The sequence below is a fragment of the Sminthopsis crassicaudata genome, chromosome 5, assembly GCF_048593235.1.
Source record: "Sminthopsis crassicaudata isolate SCR6 chromosome 5, ASM4859323v1, whole genome shotgun sequence".
Classification (NCBI taxonomy): domain Eukaryota; kingdom Metazoa; phylum Chordata; class Mammalia; order Dasyuromorphia; family Dasyuridae; genus Sminthopsis; species Sminthopsis crassicaudata.
This window is the reverse complement of record NC_133621.1, coordinates 137291376-137316380: the sequence shown is the minus strand read 5'-3', so window position 1 is coordinate 137316380 and position 25005 is coordinate 137291376. Positions and strand designations below refer to the sequence as shown.

General features: G+C 32.9%; 1 long non-coding RNA gene across 1 annotated transcript in view; it reads right to left on the bottom strand.

The window, feature by feature from the left end:
• Nucleotides 1-2628: 2628 nt before the first annotated feature.
• Nucleotides 2629-25005, bottom strand: part of LOC141542482 (uncharacterized) — a 550972-nt gene continuing 528595 nt past the window's right edge. Inside the window, exon 3 of the long non-coding RNA XR_012482172.1 lies at nucleotides 2629-3023. This is a non-coding gene — a long non-coding RNA (uncharacterized LOC141542482). The remainder of the gene's footprint in view (nucleotides 3024-25005) is intronic.

Sequence of the window (25005 nt, the reverse complement as noted above, 5' to 3'; positions counted from 1 at the left end):
TCTTACATATGGTTTTGTGAATATGTTATGTAAAATTGAAAAAATGTGTATATCCCTTTCTATTCCCATTTATTTTTCTCTAGAGCTCTATCTTGTCTTAACTTTTCTAAGATTCTATTCATATTCTTAGCTTTCTTATAATTATTTATTTTATGGAAAGAGTTATCTGGCTCCAAGAGGGAAAACTAAAGTTCCTTACTAGTGTAGTTTTAAAGTTTATTTTCTCCTAGAATTTATATAACATTTTCTTTAAAAATTTGGTTACAATGTCAGATAGATAGATAGATAGATAGATATCTCAAATGTGTGTGTGTGTGTGTGTGTGTGTATGTGTGTGTGTGTGTGTGTGTGTGTGTGTGTGTAGTATTAATATCACTTCAGTATCTATGGTACTTTTTAAGGTGGAAAGTAAATTTCCTGTTTATTTATTTTATTGTCTTTGTTTTTGCTTTGTCTGAGATCATGATTGTCACTTCTGCCCTTTTAAACTTCAGCTAAAGCATAATTGATTCTGTTTTAACCCCTTAATTTAACTCTCTGTATATTTCTATTTCAACTATGCTTCTTATAACAATATTGTTATTTCCTGGAGTCTAATCCATTCTGATTTTCACTTTGGATTCATTGGTGAATTATCCCATTCATATTTATAATTATGATGACTAATTCTATATTCACCTCCATCCTATTTTGTCATACTTATGTTTTTCTCACTCATTTTATTCTAAACTTTCTCTAAAGACTGTTTCACTTTTCATCAGTCTTATTTTATCTCTTTTCCTTTTTATGACAACCTTTTTTTTTATTTCCCTTTCCCTTCTGTTTCTGAGTAAGACAAATACATATATATTTATATTTTTCTCACTTTGAGCCAATTTAGATGAAGATGAAGTTCAATCTTACCCCTCTATCACCATTTCTCCATCCATTGTAAAAACACTTCCTTTTATGTGTCTTTTATATGTAATAATTTTCCTCATTCTTCTTCTCTCTTCCCTCTTCTCCCAGTGTATTCCTCTGAAACACTAATTTTATTTTACATCAATCTAACATAATTATCTCATTCTCATTTCATCCCTATATAGAATTCTTCTAATTGCTCCAATAATGATAATTGTTTTAGGAATTATATGTGTCATCTTTCCACAGAGAAATACAAACAGTGTAACTTAACTATTTCCTTAAGGTCTGCTTTCATGTTATTTTTTTATGCTTATCCTGAGTCTTGTATTTAAAAGTCAAAGTTTCTATTATCACCTTTCAATCAGGAATTCTTAAAAGTTCATTATTTCTTTAAATATTTATTTTTCTCTTGAAAGATTATTCTTATTCTTTTTGAATAGGTTAAATTTGGTTTTAATATCATTTCTTTAGTTTTTGGAATACCATACCCCAAGTCCTCCATTAATTTAATTTAGAAGCTCCTAATCATGACTGATTTTAAATATAGTTCTATTCAATTTGAGTGATTTCTTTTTCATTGCTTCAGTTATTTTTTTTTCCTTTGATCTTGAGGCACTAGAATTTGACTCTAATATTTCTGAACATGTTCATTTGGACATCTCTTTTAAAAGATAATCAGAAAATTCTTCAGCTTTCTATTATAATTTATGGCTCTACGATATTGGGGTAATTTTCCAAGATAATTACTGGCAATTTTGATATCTGTGCTATTTCTTTATTTAGGGTTTTCAATTAGTCCAGTAATTCTCAAATATTCTCTCCTTGAACAATTTTCCAGATGAGTCATTTTTTTTCCAATGGGATATTTCATGTTTCCTATTTTTCATTATTTTGACATTTTTTATATTATTTATCTTACAGTCAGTAGCTTTCACTTGCCCAATTCTAATACATAATATATTTATTACTTCAGTGAGTCTTTGTACTATTTTACTTTTGATAATTTCATGTTTTTGAGAATTTATTTTCCCCGGTGACGTTTTAGACCTGTTTTTAATATCAGATCAATTCTGTCTTTTAAGACTATTATGTTTTTTGTGCCTATTGTACTAAGATGTTAATTGTCTTATCATAATTGTATTTCCTTGCTTGTAATAGATTAGTTGACAACATGACCTCATGCTAATTAATGAGTTAATTAATTCATTAAGGACTACAAGAATGAAATCACACCAAAGTTTAGAATTAATAACAAATAACATTTTAGTGTAGTACTGGTAAAATTGATTCTCTATTACTGTAATTATTCTCCTCTGAAACAAAATGTCTGCTTCTATATAATAGCTGAATATACAGCTTTGATAACAATTAAAATAGTGAAATGATGAAAACATCAGGACTGAAAGAAGCATGCTTTATTTTGTTTTTATGACAGTTCACCATGATCTTTCCAGCCAATGAATGTTGACAATTACAGAGCAATCACAATCTTGTATTAATGTGAGAATGCCAGTATCCCATATTTCTTTATATTATATTAACCAAATTGTAAATGAAATACCATGCACCTAATATGCCTTCATCAAACTGAGCATTAGTTCAGAATCTCCCCAAATAATCAGATTAAGAAGCATAAATTATATATATATATATATATATATATATATATATATATATATATATATATATATATATATTCATACCTATTATAATGCTATGCTTCAAAATAAACACAATGGTCTGTACTTATATAAATGTTCATTTTGTTTTGATTTTTGGTATGAACAAGGTAGTATTGACACTATTTTGTCCTTTTTTTTTTTTTTTCCTAGCATGAAATTATATACTGAGATTTGATTGCTTTGTGACCAATCTAATTCATGGCTTTCCAGGTTCCCCATATTTCCCCTTGATTTTTCTTTTCCTCTCCTTTTCCACTCCTCCCATTTAAAAATATTGTTGTTCTTGCAATTCAAGCAGGTCATGTAGATCCAAACAGGTTATTTCTCCTTACTTGGGACTGGTCCCCGATCTGGTGGGAGAATAGATTCCAACCTTTGCCATCGTTCTGGAGGCCAGAGAATATGAGTAGCATGAGCATGAAGAAGTCCAAGGGAAATCTACATCATTTAGAAATATGAAGATAACAATTAAGATATCATTTTACTGCAAATTTAAAACTCAATTTGGTTCTATTATGAATTCTCAGAATTGATATTAGCAAATAAATTTGTTCCCCCCCCAAAAAAAAATTTATATCTTTTAAGGAATTGAGAAAGCACTTCAAGCCTGGAAGTGACATCTAGTTTAAAAAAGACACAATGACAACTATTTTGGGCAGAAGAGGAAAGGGGAATTACATAGTCATATGGAACATCTTTGAAAAGGTTATTTTTTTTCCTTGGGGAAGAGGTCCAAGATGTAAAATGTAACATAGTTGTATATTATGATATATGTTTATATAATATAAAACATAGTCTAATGTTTTTCAAAAAATTGTTTATGAGCTTTCTTTCCCTCCCACAAAAAAAAAAAACCCACGTATCTTGCCAAAAGCTCATATTCAAAATGACTGACATATATATATATATATATATACCTTGAGTGGAACCTGTGAGGGCAGGGATAAAGTTTCTGAACAAAGAACTCAAGAATAAGGTTTGGTCAAAAAACAAAACAGCTATCTGAGAATAAGAGGAAAATACAAGATTATAATTTGATTTCTATTGGTTTTGTTATTGATATGGTCATTAATGGCAACAGTTTTTCTGTTATTGAACCAAGCCTACATAAGTGATAAAAATTCCATTTGGATCTTAGTGTATTATCCTGCTGATAAATTATTGTAATATTTTTGCTAATATTTTATTTAAAACTTTTGCATCAGTATTCATTAGGGAGATTGGTCTGTAATTTTTTTCTCGGTTTTGGCTCTTCCTGATTTAGGTACCAGTACCACGTATACATCAAAAAAAGGAATATTGCAATATTCCTTCTTTATCTAGTTTTCCAATTTCTCAGATTTAAACTAACTATAGAAAAAATAACAAATAAAACCCCTCAAATTAAATAACAAATTAGAAATTTTGATACTCAAAGGAGAGATTAATAAAATTGAAACTAAGAAAACTATTGAACTAATAAAAAATAAAAGTTGATATGAAAAAACAAAATAGATAAATATTTTGCTAATTTGATTAAAAACAAAAGAAAAAAAATAAATTACCAGCACCAAAAATGAAAAGAGCAAAGTTACCACCAATGAAAAAGAAATTAAATTCATAATTAGGAGGGACTTTGCCCAACTATAAATGATCCAGATTAATAGAAGAGGTAAAATACTTAAATACTTCATCTTAGAACAAGTGATCAATGAACTCCCTAAGAAAAAATCTACAATTTACAAGTGAATTCTACCAAAATTTTGAGAAACTATTAATTCTAATACTAATTAATTCTAACCCTAAAAAATAACATTTGTACGATTTTATTCACAGTGTTGATATAAAGAAAAAAATTGAAAACTGTGAAGAATAATAAAAATGTGAGTAATTATTATACTAATATTAAAATTGGGTGATGTGGAGTTGTGTATAAAACACTGTTTGGTATTATGAAAATATTCATTTTAGTACCTCTGATCTTTTACTTGCTGGGAAAATCACTTACCCTCTTTTCTACCTCAAGACTACTCTGCTCATGCATTCTACATACAAAAGAAGTTGAGATTAATTTATATTAATAGAGGGAATTCCTACAAAAGATACTTCCCATAATAATAAAGTTGAAAATCCTTTCTGTATTCATACATTTTATAATATGTATTGAATTTTTTAAATAGTGAATAAAGAATACCTACATTAATGTTGAATAAATGAAATCTCACATTCTGAAAAAAATATATTCAGTGAAAATTATAATAAATTTCTGAAATAAACATTATTAGGGGAAAAAAAAAAAAGCTAAACTCTAGCGCTTATAGAAGCCAGTGGATGTATTAGTAATTAAGTGCAATGAATTTGTTGAAAACAACTGTCTACAATTCAACTATACACCATAATATGATGTTTTATGGTATTATTACAATAATTCCTGTGTTTTTTAAAGATTTCTAGTTCTTGACAATATAAGGCAAGACTTTGAAAGCAAGCAAGAAAGACTTACAATATGGTCTCAATAAAAAATCATGTGTTTATTTACTGAGGAATAGGTTAGATAAATTCTGAAAGGATAATCACCATGTTGGCCAAAGCACAATAATATTGTCATTATTGGTTTGGACTTCACAAATTTTTGAACATTAAATTGTGCATTAAATTGCATAGAACTTGTGATTTATGTCAGTAGCAAGAGTAACTAACAAAATTTCAGGTCCTTGGAACACTGATCTCACTCTTTCTAAAAAAAAAAAAAAATTGATATGCTGTCCCAAAATAATTATGAAATGGGGCAGAGCCAAGATAATAAAGAGTAGAAAGGTCTTTGAGCTCTTCCTCGCTTCCCTCAAATCATCACTATATCAAGACTGAATGGATTTTGGAGTGACAGAATGCACAAATATTTGGAGTATAACAAATTCCCAGCAGATGCTATTTTGGAAGAACTTCAGGAAAGATCTGTCTCAAATGAACAGTGTGTGTGGAGGGGCAGGAAGAGACTTGCATACCAATGCAGCTACAACACAGCAGAGAGCAGTGGAGGAAGACCCAGGGAAAAGAGGCTTCTGTAAATTGGGGGAATCTAGTGGGAGGTTCATAAACAAAATACAGCAGTGTTTGCTGCTCTGTCCTGATTCAGAAGTGGATTAACAGATTAGCTGTGAGACCTCTAACTCAATTACAAAAAGTAAATAGTGAGTTCCTGAACTGCAGCATAACATGGGACTTTGGCCATGCCAACCCAACACAGAAAGGAAGCTAATAGCACCAGCTCCAGGTCAACAAGTTTGTTGCCTGTAGAGGAAGCTTGGAACACTCTCCCTTTGTCCTAAGAGCAGGCCTTGATCATTAAAATTGAGCAAAAATACCTCTAGCTATAGATACCTTTTATGAAAACAGAGAACACACTCAAATTCTGAAGATACTAAAGTCCAAACATCTCTAGAGAAAGCCTCAAAGAGTGATATAAGTGGGTATCGATCTTACAAGATTATCTTTAAAGAATCCAAAAGTAATAAAGAAGAGTTAGAAGAAAATATGGAAAAAAGAAATAAGAAGACTGGAAAAAGAAACACACATATTGTGTGAAAAAAAAACATTCTTTAAATAATAGTTTTGGCAAAATGGGGGGGAAAAAAGCTTCTTGCAAAATAGAATTTCTGAACTGGAAAAAATCTAATGAAGAAACAATTAATTTAAAAGTTCAATTGGCCAAATGCAAAAGGAGTTGGAAAAAAAAAAAAAAAACTAACTGAAGAAAATAAAAATAGATCCAAGACAGACAATCTGAGAATTATTGGACTGCTGGAAAACCATTATAAAAAGGAGTTTAGACAGCATCTTTCAAGAATTAATCAAAGAAAACTACCCTGACATTATAGAACCAGAGGGTAAAATAGATATTGAATATATCCACCAATTACCTCCTAAAAGAGACTCCAAAATGAAAATTCCAAAGAAGGGGGCAGAGCCAAGATGGCGGAGAAGAAACACATGACTCTGTGAACGTCCTTACTCCCTCACAACCAATTAGATAAATCAGCCTCAGAAATAGCATTGGACTATCAAGATACCACAAGGACGGGAAGCACGGCTTACCAGCTGAAGAGAATCTGGAGTTTCAACAGAAAAGGTCAGTTCCCAAGGGAGGAAGAAGAGAGGCCAGCACAGACGGCTGGGTGCTAGCATACTGCGCCGATCACGCTGGGAGGGGCTCTGGGATCAGAGAAGCCACTGAGATAAAGGAATCTGGCACAGGCTATTAGCTCTTCTCTGCTAATAATATAGCAGTTCAGAAGAGAAATCTAAACTACTTTAAAAATTCAGATAGATTAGATCTTCCCAGATCCTGGGGGTAACTCAGCAGATCTTGGCACTGGGGGGTGTGGCCCCTAGCTCCCACCTGAGACTAGTTAAGAGATTGAGAAGTGGACTGATACTGCCCAACGCAACACACACTGCCTAGCTCAGCTGGCGGGTGTGGAACTCAGCTCCAGAAGTCCCAGAGAAGCAGAACCTTTGAACTAGGGACTGCAGTTTCTGGCAGACACTTCCAGTTTGAGCACAGGGGCTTCTCACATCACCTGCTGCAGACATCCACACCCCACTGGGACACATAGGCTGGGCTTTGTGCCTTCTTTACTGTTCAATCTCAAACCTCAGGGAAGCCGCTAGAACACAGTGCCCTCAAGGCACAGCAGTGCTAGTCACCTCTGAGGAACTTCCAGGGAGGGGGTGGGGAACTCTCTCCCAGAGCTCTCTCTTAGCTCAGGCACAGGAACTGCTACATCCATCCAGTCTGGGAGGAAGCTGGTAAATAAATAAATAAATAATTTCCTACCCCAGGGACAGACCCTAAAAGATTTTTCAAGTATGAGCAAAAAGCCCAGAAAAACCATAGAATCCTTCTACACAGAGAAAGAGTGGGTATCCAACCCCGAGGAAGTTAACAGCAGAAAGTCAGCAGATAACAACCTAAAGGGGAATGATTCCTGCCTCCCATCACATAAATCTCTCCTAGAAGAGGCTATTAAAAAGCTAAGAGAGTTTGAAGAAAAATGGGGAAAGGAAAGGGAAGCTATGATAGAGAATAACAACGTCCTGAAATTGGAGTTGGAAAAAATAAAGAATTCACAGGAGATGCAGGGAAACAAAATTAGTGAATTAGAAAAGGTTAAAAAATCACAGGAAAGTAGTATTTCTGAATTGGAAAAGATAAAAAAAGTTTCAAGAAAATAGAATTTCTGAATTGGAAAAAGAAAATAATTCTCAAAAGAAAATTAGGGAAATGGAAAAAAATTCAATAGAGCAAAATAATTCATTTAAAAATGAAATTGGGCATTTACAAAAAGAACTAAAAACTGTGAAAGAAGAAAATAACTCCTTAAAAGTCAGGATGGAACAAATAGAAATGAATGATTCACAGAGAACCCAAGAATCAGTCAAACAAAACAAAAAAAAAGGAGAAGCTGGAGAACAATGTCAAATACTTACTGGGAAAATCTATAGACCTGGAAAATAGATCTAGGAGAGATAATCTGCGAATCATTGGACTTCCAGAAAACTATGACCAAAAAAAGAGCCTAGATTCTATTTTACAGGAAATTATCAAAGAGAACTGTCCAGAGATAATAGAAACAGAAGGGAAAGTAGATATGGAAAGAATTCATCGAACTCCTTCTGAAATAGACCCTAAAAAAAGAACACCACGGAATATTGTGGCTAAGCTGCAGAATTACCACACAAAGGAGAAAATCTTGCAAGCAGCTAGAAAAAAGCAATTTAAATAACATGGTGCCACAATAAGGGTCACTCAAGATCTGGCTGCCTCCACATTAAAAGATAGAAGGGCCTGGAACCTGATATTCCAAAAGGCAAAAGATCAAGGACTGCAACCAAGAATGAACTACCCAGCTAAGTTTAGCATCTTTTTCCATGGAAGAAGATGGTCATTCAATGAAATAGAGGAATTCTATATGTTTCTAAGAAAAAAACCAGACTTAAACAAAAAATTTGATCTACATCCACAAGACTGAAGAGAAACAGAAAAAGTTATACAGAACCCTTGAGAACTGTAACTATGTTGTGGGTATATAAAAAGTACTCATGGATAATTTGATTTTACTGATATAAAAGAAAAAAAGGAGGGTGTAGTAAAGGGAAGGAGGTCATTTCAGAAAAAGGGGAAGGAATGATAAAAAGAGGGAAACTACATCCCAGGAAGAGGCATAGAAAATAAACCATATCTGAGGGAATTTAGTGAGGGGGAGAATCATTGTGTGAATCTTACTCTCATCAGAAGAGGCTCAAAGAGTAAATAATTGACATATTTGTTTTTCAGAGACCTTTCTCTCACCTCATTAAAAGGGGGGAGAGGAAAAGGAAAAAGGAAAAGGAGAATAAGGGAAGGGACGTGGAGGGAGGGGGGAGGGATAAAAAAAAGGGAGGGCTGCGCGTCACAAGGGGGGTCTATAATTTAAATATTGGGGAAGGGGTTCAGGGGGGTCAAGGGAAAAAGCATAATCTGGGGATAATATAATGGCAGGAAATACAGAATTAGTAATTTTAACTGTAAATAAGAATGGGATGAACGCTCCCATCAAACGGAGACGGATAGCAGATTGGATCAAAAATCAGAACCCTACAATATGTTGTCTGCAGGAAACACACTTAAAACAGGGAGATACATACAGAGTAAAGGTAAAAGGTTGGAACAGAGCCTATTATGCTTCAGGTAAAGCCAAAAAAAGCAGGGGTAGCTATTCTTATCTCAGATCAAGCAAAAGCAGAAGTTGATCTAGTTAAAAAAGATAAGGAAGGAAACTATATCCTGCTGAAATGTAGCATAAATAATGAAGCCATATAAATACTAAACATATATGCACCAAGTGGTATAGCATCTAACTTTCTAAAGGAAAAGTTAAGAGAATTGCAAGAAGAAATAGACAGTAAAACTATAATAGTGGGAGATCTCAACCTTGCACTCTCAGATTTAGACAAATCAAACTACAAAACAAACAAGAAAGAAATGAAAAAAGTAAATAGAACATTAGAAAAACTAGGTATGATAGACCTTTGGAGAAAACTGAATGGCAATAGAAAGGAATATACTTTCTTCTCAGCAGTTCATGGATCCTATACAAAAATTGACCATATATTAGGACATAAAGATCTCAAAATTAAATGTAGGAAGGCAGAAATAATAAATGCCTTCTTCTCAGATCACAAGGCAATAAAAGCTACATTCAGTAAAAAGTTAGGGGTAAATAGGCCAAAAAGTAATTGGAAAATGAACAATCTCATCTTAAAGAATGACTGGGTGAAACAGCAAATTATAGAAACAATTAATAATTTCACCCAAGATAATGACAATGATGAGACATCATACCAAAATCTGTGGGATGCAGCTAAAGCAGTAATAAGGGGAGATTTTATATCTTTAGAGGCTTATTTGAAGAAAATAGAGAAAGAGAAAATTAACGAATTGGGCCTGCAACTTAAAAAGCTAGAAAAACACCAAATTAAAAACCCCCAACCAAAAATAAAACTTGAAATACAAAAATTAAAAGGAGAAATCAATAATATTGAAAGGAAAAAAAACTATTGAATTAATAAATAAAACCAAGAGTTGGTTTTATGAAAAAGCCAATAAAATAGATAAATCTTTGGTAAATCTGATCAGAAAAAGGAAAGAGGAAAATCAAATTGTTAGTCTTACAAATGAAAAGGGGAATCTTTCCACCAATGAAGAGGAAATTAGAGAAATAATGAGTTGCTTTGCCCAACTTTATGCCAATAAATTTGACAACTTAAGTGAAATGGATGACTTCCTCCAAAAATATAGGCTCCCTAGATTAACAGAGGAGGAGATAAATTGCTTAAATAGTCCCATTTCAGAAAAAGAAATAGAACAAGCTATTAATCAACTCCCCAGGAAAAAATCCCTAGGACCAGATGGATTCACATGTGAATTCTACCAAACATTTAAAGAACAATTAACCCCAATGTTATATAAATTATTTGAAAAAATAGGGGATGAACGAGTCCTACCAAACTCCTTTTATGACACAGACATGGTACTGATACCTAAACCAGGTAGATCGAAAACTGAGAAAGAAAATTATAGACCAATCTCCTTAATGAATATTGATGCTAAAATCTTAAATAAGATATTAGCAAAAAGACTTCAGAAAATCATCTCCAGGATAATACACTATGATCAAGTAGGATTTATTCCAGGAATGCAGGGCTGGTTTAATATTAGGTAATCTATTAATATAATTGACCATATTAATAATCAAATTAATAAGAACCATATGATCATCTCAATAGATGCAGAAAAAGCATTTGACAAAATCCAACATCCATTCCTACTAAAAACTCTTGAGAGTATAGGAATAAATGGACTATTCCTTAGAATAATCAGGAGCATATATTTAAGAATTTCAGTAAGCATAATATGCAATAGAAATAAACTGCAACCTTTCCCAGTAAGATCAGGAGTGAAACAAGTTTGCCCACTATCACCATTACTATTCAATATAGTACTAGAAATGCTAGCCTGGGCAATAAAAGTCGAGGAAGAGATTCAAGGAATTAGAGTAGGAAATGAGGAAATCAAACTATCACTTTTTGCAGATGACATGATGGTATACTTAGAGAACCCCAAAGACTCTGCTAAAAAGCTATTAGAAATAATTCAAAATTTCAGCAAAGTGGCAGGATACAAAATAAATCCACATAAATCCTCAGCATTTTTAAATATCACTAACAAAATGCAACAGCAAGAGATACAAAGAGAAATTCCATTCCAAAAAATGTAGAGAGTATAAAGTATTTCGGAATCCATCTACCAAAGAATAGTCAGGATTTATATGAGAAAAATTACAAAACACTTGCCACACAAATAAAGTCAGATTTAAATAATTGGAAAGACATTCAGTGCTCTTGGATAGGCTGAGCGAATATAATAAAGATGACAATACTCCCCAAACTAATGTATTTATTTAATGATATACCAATCAGACTCCCAAGAAACTATTTCAATGACCTAGAAAAAATAGCAACAAAATTCATATGGAAGAATAAAAGATCGAGAATTGCAAGGGAACTAATGAAAAAAAAACTCAGAGGAAGGTGGTCTAAGTGTACCTGATCTAAAGATATATTATATAGCAGCAGTCACCAAAACCATTTGGTATTGGCTAAGAAATAGACCGGTAGATCAGTGGAACAGATTAGATACAAAGGACAAAAAAGGGTACATGTATAGCAATCTAATCTTTGACAAACCCAAAGATACCAACATTAGGGATAAAAATTCATTATTTGGAAAAAACTGTTGGGAAAACTGGAAATTAATATGGCAGAAATTAGATATGGATCCACACTTAACACCATATACCAAGATAAGATCAAAATGGGTCCATGATTTAGGCATAAAGAGGGAGATAATAAATAGATTAGAGGAACAGAGGATAGTCTACCTCTCAGACTTGTGGAGGAGGAAGGAATTTATGACCAGAGGAGAACTAAAGATCATTATTGATCACAAAATAGAAGATTTTGATTACATCAAACTAAAAAGTTTCTGTACAAACAATACTAATGCAAACAAGATTAGAAGGGAAGTAACAAATTGGGAAAATATTTTTAAAAGCAAAGGTTCTGACAAAGGTCTCATTTCCAAAATATCTAGAGAATTGACCCTAATTTATAAGAAACTGAACCATTCTGCAATTGATAAATGGTCAAAGGATATGAACAGACAATTCTCCGAGGAAGAAATTGAAACTATATCCACTCATATGAAAGAGTGTTCCCAATCACTACTGATCAGAGAAATGCAAATTAAGACAACTCTGAGATACCACTACACACCTGTCAGATTGGCTAAGATGACAGGAACAAATAATGATGAATGTTGGAGGGGATGTGCGAAAAGTGTGACACTGATAAATTGTTCGTGGAGTTGTAAAAGAATCCAGCCATTCTGGAGAGCAATTTGGAACTATGCCCAAAAAGTTATCATACCCTTTGACCCAGCAGTACTACTACTGGGATTATATCCCAAAGAAATACTAAAGAGCGGAAAGAGACCTATATGTGCCAAAATGTTTGTGGCAGCTCTTTTTGTTGTAGCTGTTAACTGGAAGATGAATGGATGTCCATCAATTGGAGAATGGTTGGGTAAATTATGGTATATGAAGGTTATGGAATATTATTGCTCTGTAAGAAATGACCAGCAGGAAGAATACAGAGAGGCTTGGAGAGACTTACATCAACTGATGCTGAGTGAAATGAGCAGAACCAGAAGATCACTGTACACTTCAACAACAATACTGTATGAGGATGTATTCTGATGGAAGTGGAAATCTTCAACATAAAGAAGAGCCAACTCACTTCCAGTTGATCAATGATGGACAGAGGTAGCTACACCCAGAGAAGAAACACTGGGAAGTGAATGTAAATTGTTAGCACTAATATCTGTCTGCCCAGGTTACATGTACCTTCGGAATCTAATGCTTATTGTGCAACAAGAAAATGGTATTTACACACATTTATTGTATCTAGGTTATATTGTAACACATATAAAATGTATGGGATTGCCTGTCATCGGGGGGAGGGAGTGGAGGGATGGGGGGATAATTTGGAAAAATGAATACAAGGGATAATATTATAATAAAAAATATATAATAATAAAAAAAAATAATAAACAAAGAAAATTCCAAAGAATATTATAGCTAAATTTCAGAATCATCACATAAAGGAGAAAATATTGTAAGCAGAAAGAAAGAAACAATTAAAATATCCAGGGGCCCCCTCAGCATTATTCAAGTCCTACCATCTTCCACTTTTAAGACCTGGAATATGCTATTCTGAAGAACAAAGGAACTTGGACTGCAGCCAGGAATCAACTAGCCAGAAAAATTGAGGATTATCTATCAGAGGAAAAGATGGATATTCAAAGAAATAGAGGATTTTAATTTATTTTTGATGAAATGACCAGAGCTGAACAGAAAATTTGAACTTCAAATACAGAACTCAACAGAAGTAAAAAGGTAAAAAAAGGAAAGAAAAAAAATCTATATTTTAAAGATTAAACTGTTTTCATTCCTATATGGGAAGATGACATGTTTAACTTTTGATAACTATCTTTATTGGGAGTATACTTACAGGGTATAAATATAACTTTTCTAGTTAAAGATTTACTTTACTGTGACAAAAAAAGAAGCTATGAGTGTAACAGAGACTGTACTGGAAGAAGAGGGAAGTGGAGATAAAATGGGGCAAATTATACCACACTAAGAGGAATATAAGGCCTCTTTAAATTTGAGGGAAAGAAAGGAGAGGTGTAAGCATTGTGTGAACCATAATCTCAGCTGACTTGGGTCAAAAAAAAAAAGAAGATAAGACATATTTAAATATAGAAATTTGTCATATTCCATAGGGAAGTAGGATGTGAAAGGAGAAGGAAAAGGGGAGTAATAGAAGTGAAAACAGAAGTAGGGAAAAGAGATAAGAAAGGTAGGGGGTTGTAAAAGAAGTGGGGTGATTGAGGTAGGTGGGGGTTAGAAGCCCAACATTGGTGACAGGGAAAAAGAAAAGTTTAACTTTGGGAAAATAAGTTGGAAAGAAACACAGATTTAGGAATTTTATCAGTGAATGCTAATAGGATGAACTCTCACATAAAATGGAAGTGGATAGAAGATTAGGTTCAAAAGCAGAATTCTACAATATGCTGCTTACAAGAAAAAGATTTAAAACAGAGTTATACATACAAAGTAAAGGTAAAAGCCTGGAGCTGAATCGATTAGGCTTCAGCTGAAGTTAAAAAAAAAAAAAAAAAAAAAAAAAAAAAAGCAATGATCCTCATCTCAGATCTAGTAAAGGCAAGAAACTACATCTTCCTAAAGGGTAAATAGATAAGGAAATTCTATCAAGTATTTAGTATCAAGTATCAAGTGGTATAGCATCCAAATCCTTAGAGAAGAAGTTCAAAGAGTTGTAAGAAGAAATAGACAGTAAAAATATTTTAAGGGGAATCTCATTTCTATCAGAAGTATACAAAGCAAAACACAAAATAACTAAGAAAGAAGTTAAAAACATAAATAGTATTTTTTAAATTTTTTTATTAATTTTATAATTACAATTTTTTGACAGTACATATGCATGGGTAATTGTTGTTGTTTTTTTTTTTACAACATTATCCCTTATATTCACTTCTTTTCCAAATTTTCCCCTATCTCCTTCTACTCCCTCCTTTAGATGACAGGCATTCCAATAGATGTTATGTGTGTTACCATATATCCTAGATACAATATATGTGTATAAAACCAAATTTCTTGTTGAATGCTAACAATAGAATTCCAAAGGTAAAAGTAGCCTGGGTAGAATGACAATAGTGCAAACAATTTTCAGTAAATTCCCTTCATTCCTTCTCTGGGTAGCTGATTCTGTCCATCATTGATCAACTGGAACTGAATTAGATCTTCTCTATGTTGAAGATATCCACTTCAGTCAGAATACATCTTCATACAGTATCGTTGTTAAAGTGTATAATGATCTCCTGGTTCTGATCATTTCAATCAGCATCAGTTCATGTAAGTCTCTCCAAGCCTCTCTTTATTCATCCTGCTGGTCATTTCTTACATAGCAATAATATCCCATAATATTCATATACAATAATTTACCCAACCATTCTCCAATTGATGGGCACCCATACATTTTCCATTTTCTATCCACTACAAAAAGAGCTGCCACAAATATTTTGGCACATACAGGTGCCTTTCCCTTTAGTATTTCTTTGGGATATAAGCCCAATAGTAGCTCTGCTGGATCAAAGGGTATGCACAGTTTGATAATTTTGGGGCATAGTTCCAAATTACTCTCCAGAATGGTTGAATTCTTTCAGAACTTTAACAACAATGCATCAGTGTCCCAGTTTTCCCACATCCCCTCCAACATTCATCATTATTTGTTCCTGTCATTTTAGCCAATCTGAAAGGTGTGTAGTGGTATCTCAGACTTGTCTTAATTTGCATTTCTCTGATCAATAATGATGTGGAACACTTTTTCATATGACTGGAAATAGTTTCAATTTCATCATCTGAAAACTATCTGTTCATATCCTTTGATCATTTATCAATTGGAGAATTGTTTTATTTTTTACAAATTAGAGTCAGTTCTCTATATATTTTGGAAATGAGGCCTTTATCAGAACCTTTAACTGTAAAAATATTTTTCCAGTGTGTTGCTTCCCTTCTAATCTTGTTTGAATTAATTTTGTTTCTACAAAAGCTTTTTAATTTGATATAATCAAAATCTTCTATTTTGTGATCAATAATGATCTCTAGTTCTCCTTTGGTCATAAATTCCTTCTTCCTCTAAAAGTCGAAGAGGTAAACTATACTATGTTCCTCTAATCTATTTATGATCTCATTCTTTATGCCTAAATCATCGACCCATTTTGATCTTATCTTGATATATGGTGCTAGTTTTTTTTTTGTTTTTTTTTTCAAATGATAAATTCTGATCCCAAAAGTTATTATCTTTGGGTCTGTCAAACACTAGATTCCTATACTTGTGCACTATTTTGTCCTGTGATCCTAACCTGTTCCACTGATCAACTAGTCTGTTTCTTAGCCAATACCAAATGGTTTTGGTGACTGCTGCTTTATAATATAGTTTTAGGTCAGGTACAGCTAAGCCACCTTCATTGTTTGTTTTTTTTCATTAATTCTCTTGAAATTCTTGACCTTTTGTTCTTCCATATGAATTTTGTTTTTATTCTTTTCTAGGTCATTAAAATACTTTCTTGGGAGTCCGATTGGTATAGCACTAAATAAAAAGATTAGTTTTGGGAATATTGTCATCTTTATTATATTCGCTTGGCCTATCCAATAACACAATGTCTTTCCAATTATTTAAATCTGACTTTATTTGTGTGGCAAGTGTTTTGTAATTTTGCTCATATAATTCCTGACTTTCCTTTGGTAGCTATATTCCCAAATATTTTATACTATTAACAGTTATTTTGAATGGAATTTCTTTTTGTATCACTTGCTGTTGCATTTTGTTGGTGATGTATAAAAATGCTGAGGATTTGTGTGGATTTATTTTGTATCCAGGAACTTTGCTAAAGTTATGAATTATTTCTAATAACTTCTTATTAGAATCTCTGCAGTTCTCTAAGTATACCATCATATCATTAGCAAAGAGTGATAGTTTGATTTCCTCAATGCCTATTCTTATTCCTTTAATCTCTTTCTTGACTCTTTTTTGCAGAGGCTAGCATTTCTAATACAATATGGAATAATAATGGTAATAATGGGCAATCTTGTTTCACTCCTGATATTACTGGAAAAGGTTCCAGTTTATCCCCATTACATATGATGCTTACTGATGTTTTTAAATATATGCTCCTGACTATTTTAAGGAATAATCCATTTATTCCTATAATCTCAAGTGTTTTTAGTAGGAATGGATGTTGTATTTTATCAAATGCTTTTTCTGCATCTATTGAGATGATCTTATGTTTTTATTGGTTTGATTATTAATATGGTCAATTGTACTAATAGTTTTCCTAATATTAAACCAGCCCTGCATTCCTGGTATAAATCCTACTTGATCACAGTGTATTATCCTTGGGATGATTTTCTATAATCTTTTTGCTAATATCTTATTTAAGATTTTAGCATCAATATTCATTAAGGAGATTGGTATATAGTTTTCTGTCTCACTTTTCAACCTATATGGTTTAGGTATCAGTACCATGTCTGTGTCATAAAAGGAGTTTGGTAGGACTCCTTCATTCCTTATTTTTTCAAATAGTTTATATAACATGGGGGACTAATTGTACTTTAAATGTTTGGCAGAATTCACCTGTAAATCCATCTGGTCCTGAGGATGTTTTCTTAGGGAGTTGATTAATAGCTTGTTCTACTTGTTTTTTTGAAATGGACTAATTAAGCAATTTATTTCCTCCTCTGTTAATCTGGGAAGCCTACATATTTTGGAGGTAGTCATCCATTTCACTTAAGTTATCAGATTTATTGGCATAAAGTTGGGCAAAGTAAGTCCTTATTATTGCTATAATTTCATCTTCATTGTTGGAAAGATGCCCCTTTTCATTTTTAAGACTAACAATTTGATTTTCCTCTTTCCTTTTTCTGATCAGATTTACCAAATTTTTATCTATTTTATTGGTTTTTTTTTCATAAAACCAACTCCTAGTTTTATTTATTACTTCAATATTGCTTTTTAATTTCAATATTATTGATTTCTCCTTTTAATTTTAGAATTTCAAGTTTAGTATTTAGTAGGTTTTTAATTTGTTTTGTTCTAGCTTTTTAAGTTGCAGACCCAATTCATTTATCTTCTTTTTCCTTTGTTTTATTCAAGTAAGCCTCTAAAGATATAAGATTTCCCCTTATCACCGCTTTAGCTGCATCTCACAAATGTTGGTATGATGTCTCATCGTTGTCATTTTCTTGGGTGAAATTATTAATTGTTTCTATAATTTGCTCCTTCACCCAATCATTCTTTAAAATGAGATTATTTAGTTTCCAATTACTTTTGGTCTATTTACCCCTAACTTCTTGTTCAATGTAGTTCTCATTGCCTTGTTATCTGAGAAGAAAGCATTTACTATTTCTGCCTTCCTGCATTTAATTTTGAGATCTTTATGTCCTAATATGTGGTCCATTTTTGTATAGGTTCCATGAACTGCTGAGAATAAAGTATACTCCTTTCTATCACCATTCAGCTTTCTCCAAAGATCGACCATACTTAATTTTTTTTTAATCTTCTACTTACTTCTTTACTTTCTTTCTTGTTTTGTGGTTTGATTTCTTTAATTCTGAGAGTGCAAGGTTGAGATCTCCCACTATTATAGTTTTGCTGTCTATTTCTTCTTGCAACTGTCTTAATTTCTCCTTTAGGAAGTTAGATGCTATACTATTTGGTGTATATATGTTTAGTATTGATATGGCTTCATTATGTATGCTACCCTTTAGCAGGTTATACTTTCCTTCCTTATCTCTTTTAATTAGATCAATTTCTTCTTTTGCTTGATCTGAGATAAGGATGGCTACCCCTGCTTTTCTGACTTCACCTGAAGCATAATAGATTCTGCTCCAACCTTATACCTTTATTCTGTATGTATCTCCCTGCTTTAAGTGTTTTTCCTGTTAACAACATATTGTAGGGTTCTGACTCCTGATCCAGTCTGCAATCCGCCTCTGCATAATAGGAGAGTTCATCCCATTCACATTTACAGTTAAAATTACTAATTCTGTATTTCCTGCCATCATATTATCCCTAGCTTATGCTTTTTTTTCCTTGTCCCTCTTGAGCCCCTTCCCCAGTATTAAACTTATGGCCCCCACTTGTGTCACACAGCACTCCCTTTTTAGTATCCCTTCCTCCTCCTTTTAATTCCCTTCCCCTTTCTTGTACCCTTCCCTTATCCCTCTTTTCCTTTTCCCTTTTCCTCTCCCCCTTTTAATGAGGTGAGAGAAAACAAATATGTCAATTATTTACTCTTTGAACCTACTCTGCTCAAATAGAATAAGATTCACACAATGTTCCTCCTCTTCTCTAAATTCCCTCAGATATGGTAAATTTTCTTTGCTTCTTCCTGGCATGCAGGTTGCCTCTTTTTATCTCCCCTTTTCCCATTTTCCAATACTATCCCCTTTATTTTTTATTTCCTTTTTTATGTTATATCAGTAAAATAAAATTATACTTGTGGACTTTCTGTATATCCACACCAGAAATACAGTTCTCAAGAGTTCCTTTTACCTTTTTCTCCTTCTCTTGAGTCTTGTGGCTGGATATCAAATGTTTTGTTTAAATCTGTATTTTTTTTCCCTTAGAAACAAATGGAATTCCTCTATTTTTTTAAATGCCTATCTTTGTCCCATGGAAGAAAATGCCAACCTTAGCTGGGTAGTTTATTTTTGGCTGCATTCCAAGTTCCTTTGCCTTTTGGAATATCAGATTCCAGGCCCTTTGATCCTTTAATGTGGAGGCAGCCAGATCTTGAGTGACCCTTATTGGGGCTCCTCAATATTTGAATTGTTTTTTTCCTGGCTGCTAGCAATAATATTTTTGCCTTCGTTTGGTAGTTCTGCAGGTTGGCCACAATATTCCATGGAATTTTTTTTTGGGGGGGTCTTTTTCAGAAGATGTTTGATGAATTATTTCAATGTCTATTTTCCCTTATGTTTCTATTATTTCTGGACAGTTCTCTTTGATGATTTCCTGTAAAATAGAATCTAGGCTCTAATTTTTGGGAAGTCCAATGATCTTCAGATTATCTTTCCTAGATCTATTTTCCAGGTCTGTCAATTTTCCCAGTAAATATTTGACATTATTCTCCAGCTCTTCATTTTTTTTTCAATTTGTTTGACTGATTATTGGTGTCTCAATGAATCATTCATTTCAATTTTTCAGTCCTGATTTTTAATGAGTTATTTTATTCATTCACATTTTTTAGTTCTTCTTGTATAGGTCTAATTGAGTTTTTAAACGAATTCTTTTGCTCTGTGGAATTTTTTTTCCATTTCACTATCTTTTTAGTGAGTTATTTTCTTTTTCCAATTCATAAATCCTAGTTTCTTGGGAATTTTTTATCTTTTCCAATTCAGAAATCCTACTTTCCTGTGATTTTTTTAACCTTTTCCAATTCACAAATTTTGTTTCCCTGCACTTCCTATGAATACTTTAACATTTCCAATTAAAATTTCAGAATGTTGTTGCTTTCTATTATAGCTTCTCTTTCCTTTCCCCATTTTTCTTCTAATTCTCTTAACTTTTTAATAGTCTGCTCTATGAGAGAGTTATGTGATGGGGGCCAGGTATCATTCCCCTTTAGGGTATTATATGAAGCCTCTCTGCTTTTAGCCTTCTCAGGGTTGGATACCTGTTCTTTTTCTATATAGAAGCTGTTGATTGGTCTCTTCAATTTTTTACTCATTTTAAAAACCCTATGGGGTCTGCCTTTAAAGTAGGAAATTCACCAGTTCCTTGCAGAATAGGGATAGGATGGATTGCAGCAGTCTTGTGAATGGGCTAAGAGGGAGAGCGTCCCCCCCCCACCACCACCAGAAATGACTCAGAAGTGGTTAGCACAACTGTGCTGCAGGGAATGCATCATGAAGAACCCTTCATTGTGTGGCCTAGTGATTACCCTGATGTTAGAGGCTGAACAGTGGCAGTGCCACCACCTGGGCCAAAGCCCCCTTGAGGCTGTGGATATTAGCAGCTGAACAAGGAATAGCCCCAGTGCACAGACTGGAAGTGTCTCTGCCAGGTAAGCACGTCACTGCTGCAGTAGTTTCACTGCTGCCCGAGTTTTGCTGCTGTGGAAGTTGTACTGCTTCAGGCTGAGCCCCCCACTATGTGGATTAGAGGCTGCCCTGGCCTGTGTCCCCCGTTGTCCAGGTTCTTAACTACCCCAAGGAAAAGCCCCAGACAGCAGAAGGTGGTTGCACAGCCCTGCCATGATCTGTGTTGGGTCACTTCCAGTTTGGGGTAGTTATAGGTTCTGGAGTTTTTTTTGTTTGTTTGTTTTTGTTTTTAATTTGTTTGTTTTGTTTTGTTTTTTCAAGTGGCTTTGATTTCTCTTCGGATATGCTGTTTTACAAGCAGAGTAGAGCTATCAGCCTATGCCAGATTCCTCTGTCTTGCTAGCTTTTCTAACTCTAGAGGCCTCCCCAACCCATTTGACACAATATGCTAGCCTTTAGTCAATCACTGTCTGCTACTGGTCTTTTTTTCCATCCCTTAGGACTGACCTTTTCTGATGAAATTCCAGGTTGTCTTTGGCTGCTAAGTTGTGCTTCTAATCTTTGTGGTTTTTACTAGTCCAGTATTATTTTTGAGGCTGAGTGAAATAGTTGGTATTGAGGGTAAGAGGGAGCTTAGAAATTCACATGTAACTTCTCTTCCATCTTGGCTCTGCCCCCGATAAATAATATTTTTTAGAAAAAAAAGTTAAGTATGATAGACCTTTGAAAAAAATTAAATTGAGCCTGAGTAATATATAATGGTACATGGAATCTATACAAAAATTGGTCGTGTATTATGGCATAAAAACCTAAAAATCAAATGCAGAAAGACTGCACTAGTAAATGCATCTTTTTTCATGCATTAAAATTACATGTTATAAAGGGCCAGGGGAAAATAGACTTAAAATTAATTGGAAACAGAATAACCTGATTCTCAATTATAAACACAATTATTAATTTCATTCAAGATAATGAAAATAAGACAACATTCTAAAATCTATGGGAGGTAGTCAAAACTTAGGGGAAGTTTTATAGCGCTATATGTTTACTTGCATAAAATTAGTCAATGAATTGGGTAGATAACTCAAAAAGCTAGAAAAAAGAACACATTAACCCCCCAATTAAATACCAAATTTGAAGTTCTGAAAATAAAAGGAATCTTAATTAAATTGAAAGTAAGAAAATTATTGAGCAAACAAAAGTACAAGTTGTTTTATATAAAAATAACAAAATAGATAGATCTTTAGTTAATTTAATTAGAAAAAGAAACAAAAAAGAAAATCCAACTGTTAGTATCAAAAATGAAAAGGATGAACTTTCCACCAATGAAGAGGAAATTAGAGCAATAATTAAAAGATTATTTTCCCAACTATGTGCCAATAAATCTGATAATGTAAAGGAAATGGATGAATACTTAAGAAAATATAGATTGCTCAGATTAAAAAAAGTAAATAAATTACTTTATATAAAAAGAAATTGGACATACTATTAATCAACTTCCTAGGAAAAAATCTCTTGGCCAAATCAATTTACATGTGAATTTTACCAAACATTTAATGAATACTTCATTCTAATACTATGCAAACTATTTGGAAAAATAGGGAAAGAAGGAGTCCTCATAAATTCCTTTTATGGCACAGACAGAGGGCTCACACCTAAACCAGATAAGGTCAAAACAGAGAAATAAAATTATAGACCAATTTCTGTAATGAATATTGAAGCAAAAATCTTAAACAAAATATTCCTAAAGAGATTACAGGAAGTTATCATCTGGATAATATACCATGATCAAGTAAGATTTATACCAGGAATGCAGGGCTGGTTTAATATTAGAAAAACTATTAGCATAATTGAATATATCAATAACCAAATTGTGAATGAAAAGAGAACAGATAAAGAAGGGAGTAATAAAAGAAATTTGGAACATAAGGTTTTGCAAGGATGAAAGTTGAAAATTTTCTCTGTATGTTTTTTTTTATTATTATAGCTTTTTATTTACAAAACATATGCATGGGTAATTTTTCAAATTGATCCTTGATAAACCTTCTGTTCCAATTTTTCCCCCTACTCCCTCCCCTAGATGGCATGTAGTTCAATATATGTTAGATATGTTAAAGTATATGTTAAGTCCAATGTATGTATACATATTAATAGTTATCTTTCTACTTTATATGTTTTGAAAATAAAAAGTTTAACTAAAAATAAATAACCCCCAAAGTTGTAATCATCATTCATTCCCCATATTCTCAGCTTCTCTTTGATTAATGTGCATGAACTTAATCATGATGTCTGTGCAAAATGAATCCCTACTTGTCTGTAGACAGGGGAAAATAGGAATGATCATTTTCAAGATTCTATTTGTAGCCCTTGAATTCCCCTGTAATCTGATTAATTAGGTTCTATTAAAACTAAAACACTAAATCAAATGTTTTGTCTACATCATGTCAAATGACCAATTTGACTATTTTCTCTTCCACTAGTATCGCTTTGAAAAAAGGGAATGTGTTCATTTTAATAAAACAAAACATCTAAATTCTAATCACATCACTTCTTAATAGTCTCTATACTATAAAATTAGAGGATCATGGTATTAAAAGTTGGAAAGAATCTTGGAAATCATTTTAAAAACTATTTCAATTTGGAAATAAAGAAACTAGGGCTAATATATTTTGTGATCCCCTTGATTAGATTTAAAAATCATATCATTATTTAAAAGTATACTGTTTTGTACATTGTGTACATTTGTACATTGTGCATTATACATTGGAGAATACACTGAAGAAGCTTTGCTCAAAATCTATTCTTCACATTAAAACATACAACTTTACTAAGCAAAATAGAATACTCAGTTTCCATTTTTAAAATGTGTCCTTGTAAGTTATACATAAGATGGCTATATACTTTGTAACACCCTCATCAAAGCTAAAAACAAAACAACCAAATAACTATTCTTATGAAAATGAGACTTTAAAATCTATGAATAAATCCCAGTTCCAATATATATATATAAACTTTTTGATCTCTGAGATGCAGTTTAACAGAAATAAAACTGTTCTTTTAATTTGTCTTTATATAAAAGAATCAATGCTATTTTAGAATATTTGCACAATTAGAAGAGCATATTCTTATATTCATCCTACTATGAAGTTATATTTTTGTGGCCTTTTTTTAGAGTAAGAATCACACCAATACCTTTAGCCTTTAGTAATAGTGATGATGAGAGTAGTAGAATTAGAAGTGTTCATCATTACAGAATACTATATGATTTACAAAATAATTTAAATGCATTAGTTAATTTACACTAAAAGGATAGGGAGAACTGTATTGCTAGTTAAAGAATCTTTTTTACAATTTCCAATGACAACAAATTATAGGAGCAAACTGTGAAGAAAGGGAAAATTGAATTTAGTAATAATTGTTCCCACTGCTACCATTACCGATTTTTTCTATTGAGTGTGACTCAGGTCAGCTGCAGCAGCAATTCAGATTATGCACTGAGGTAGTATGAAAAGTTTAAGTGAAAAGAAGCATTTCCTTTGATTCTAGGGAAACAACTGATGATGGTTTCTATTTATGAGTTTGAGATCAATGTATGTCCTTAATTTAGATTGCTGTGGAATTAGTCTATGTACCTGTGAGAGAAGACATGCTATATTAGGAACCATTTGTTTATCTTCCTTCACTGAACTATGAACTGAACCCTTGCTCTTTCTAATACTGCTTATATAGAGTTGTCCTTTGGATGAAGGGTTAGAGGACAAATCTTAGATCCAGCTCTACCAAAGTTTAAATCTGATACTTGACACATTGTGAGGTAAGGGCACTAGAAACCAATAAATAATAATAGTATAATCTCCACAAGGTATATTTTAGGGTGCTTTCTGGAGCTCCTATAGTGGGGCTCTATACTGTCCAGACTAGCTCTCTAGAAGATCTTGGGACCTGCTGGAGACTTTGGTCTTGGTGAAGGAAGCAAGGAACCCAAAAGTCCAAGATGAAGCCCATTTATTTCCAGTCCTCTTAGTCCCTAAATACCTTAGTATAATTACATCACTACAGCACATTGAGCATGTGCTAAGTATAGAAACATTATATCACCACATCACCACAGCAAGCTGCATAAGTGTTAACTATAAGCACCCTGCTATTGA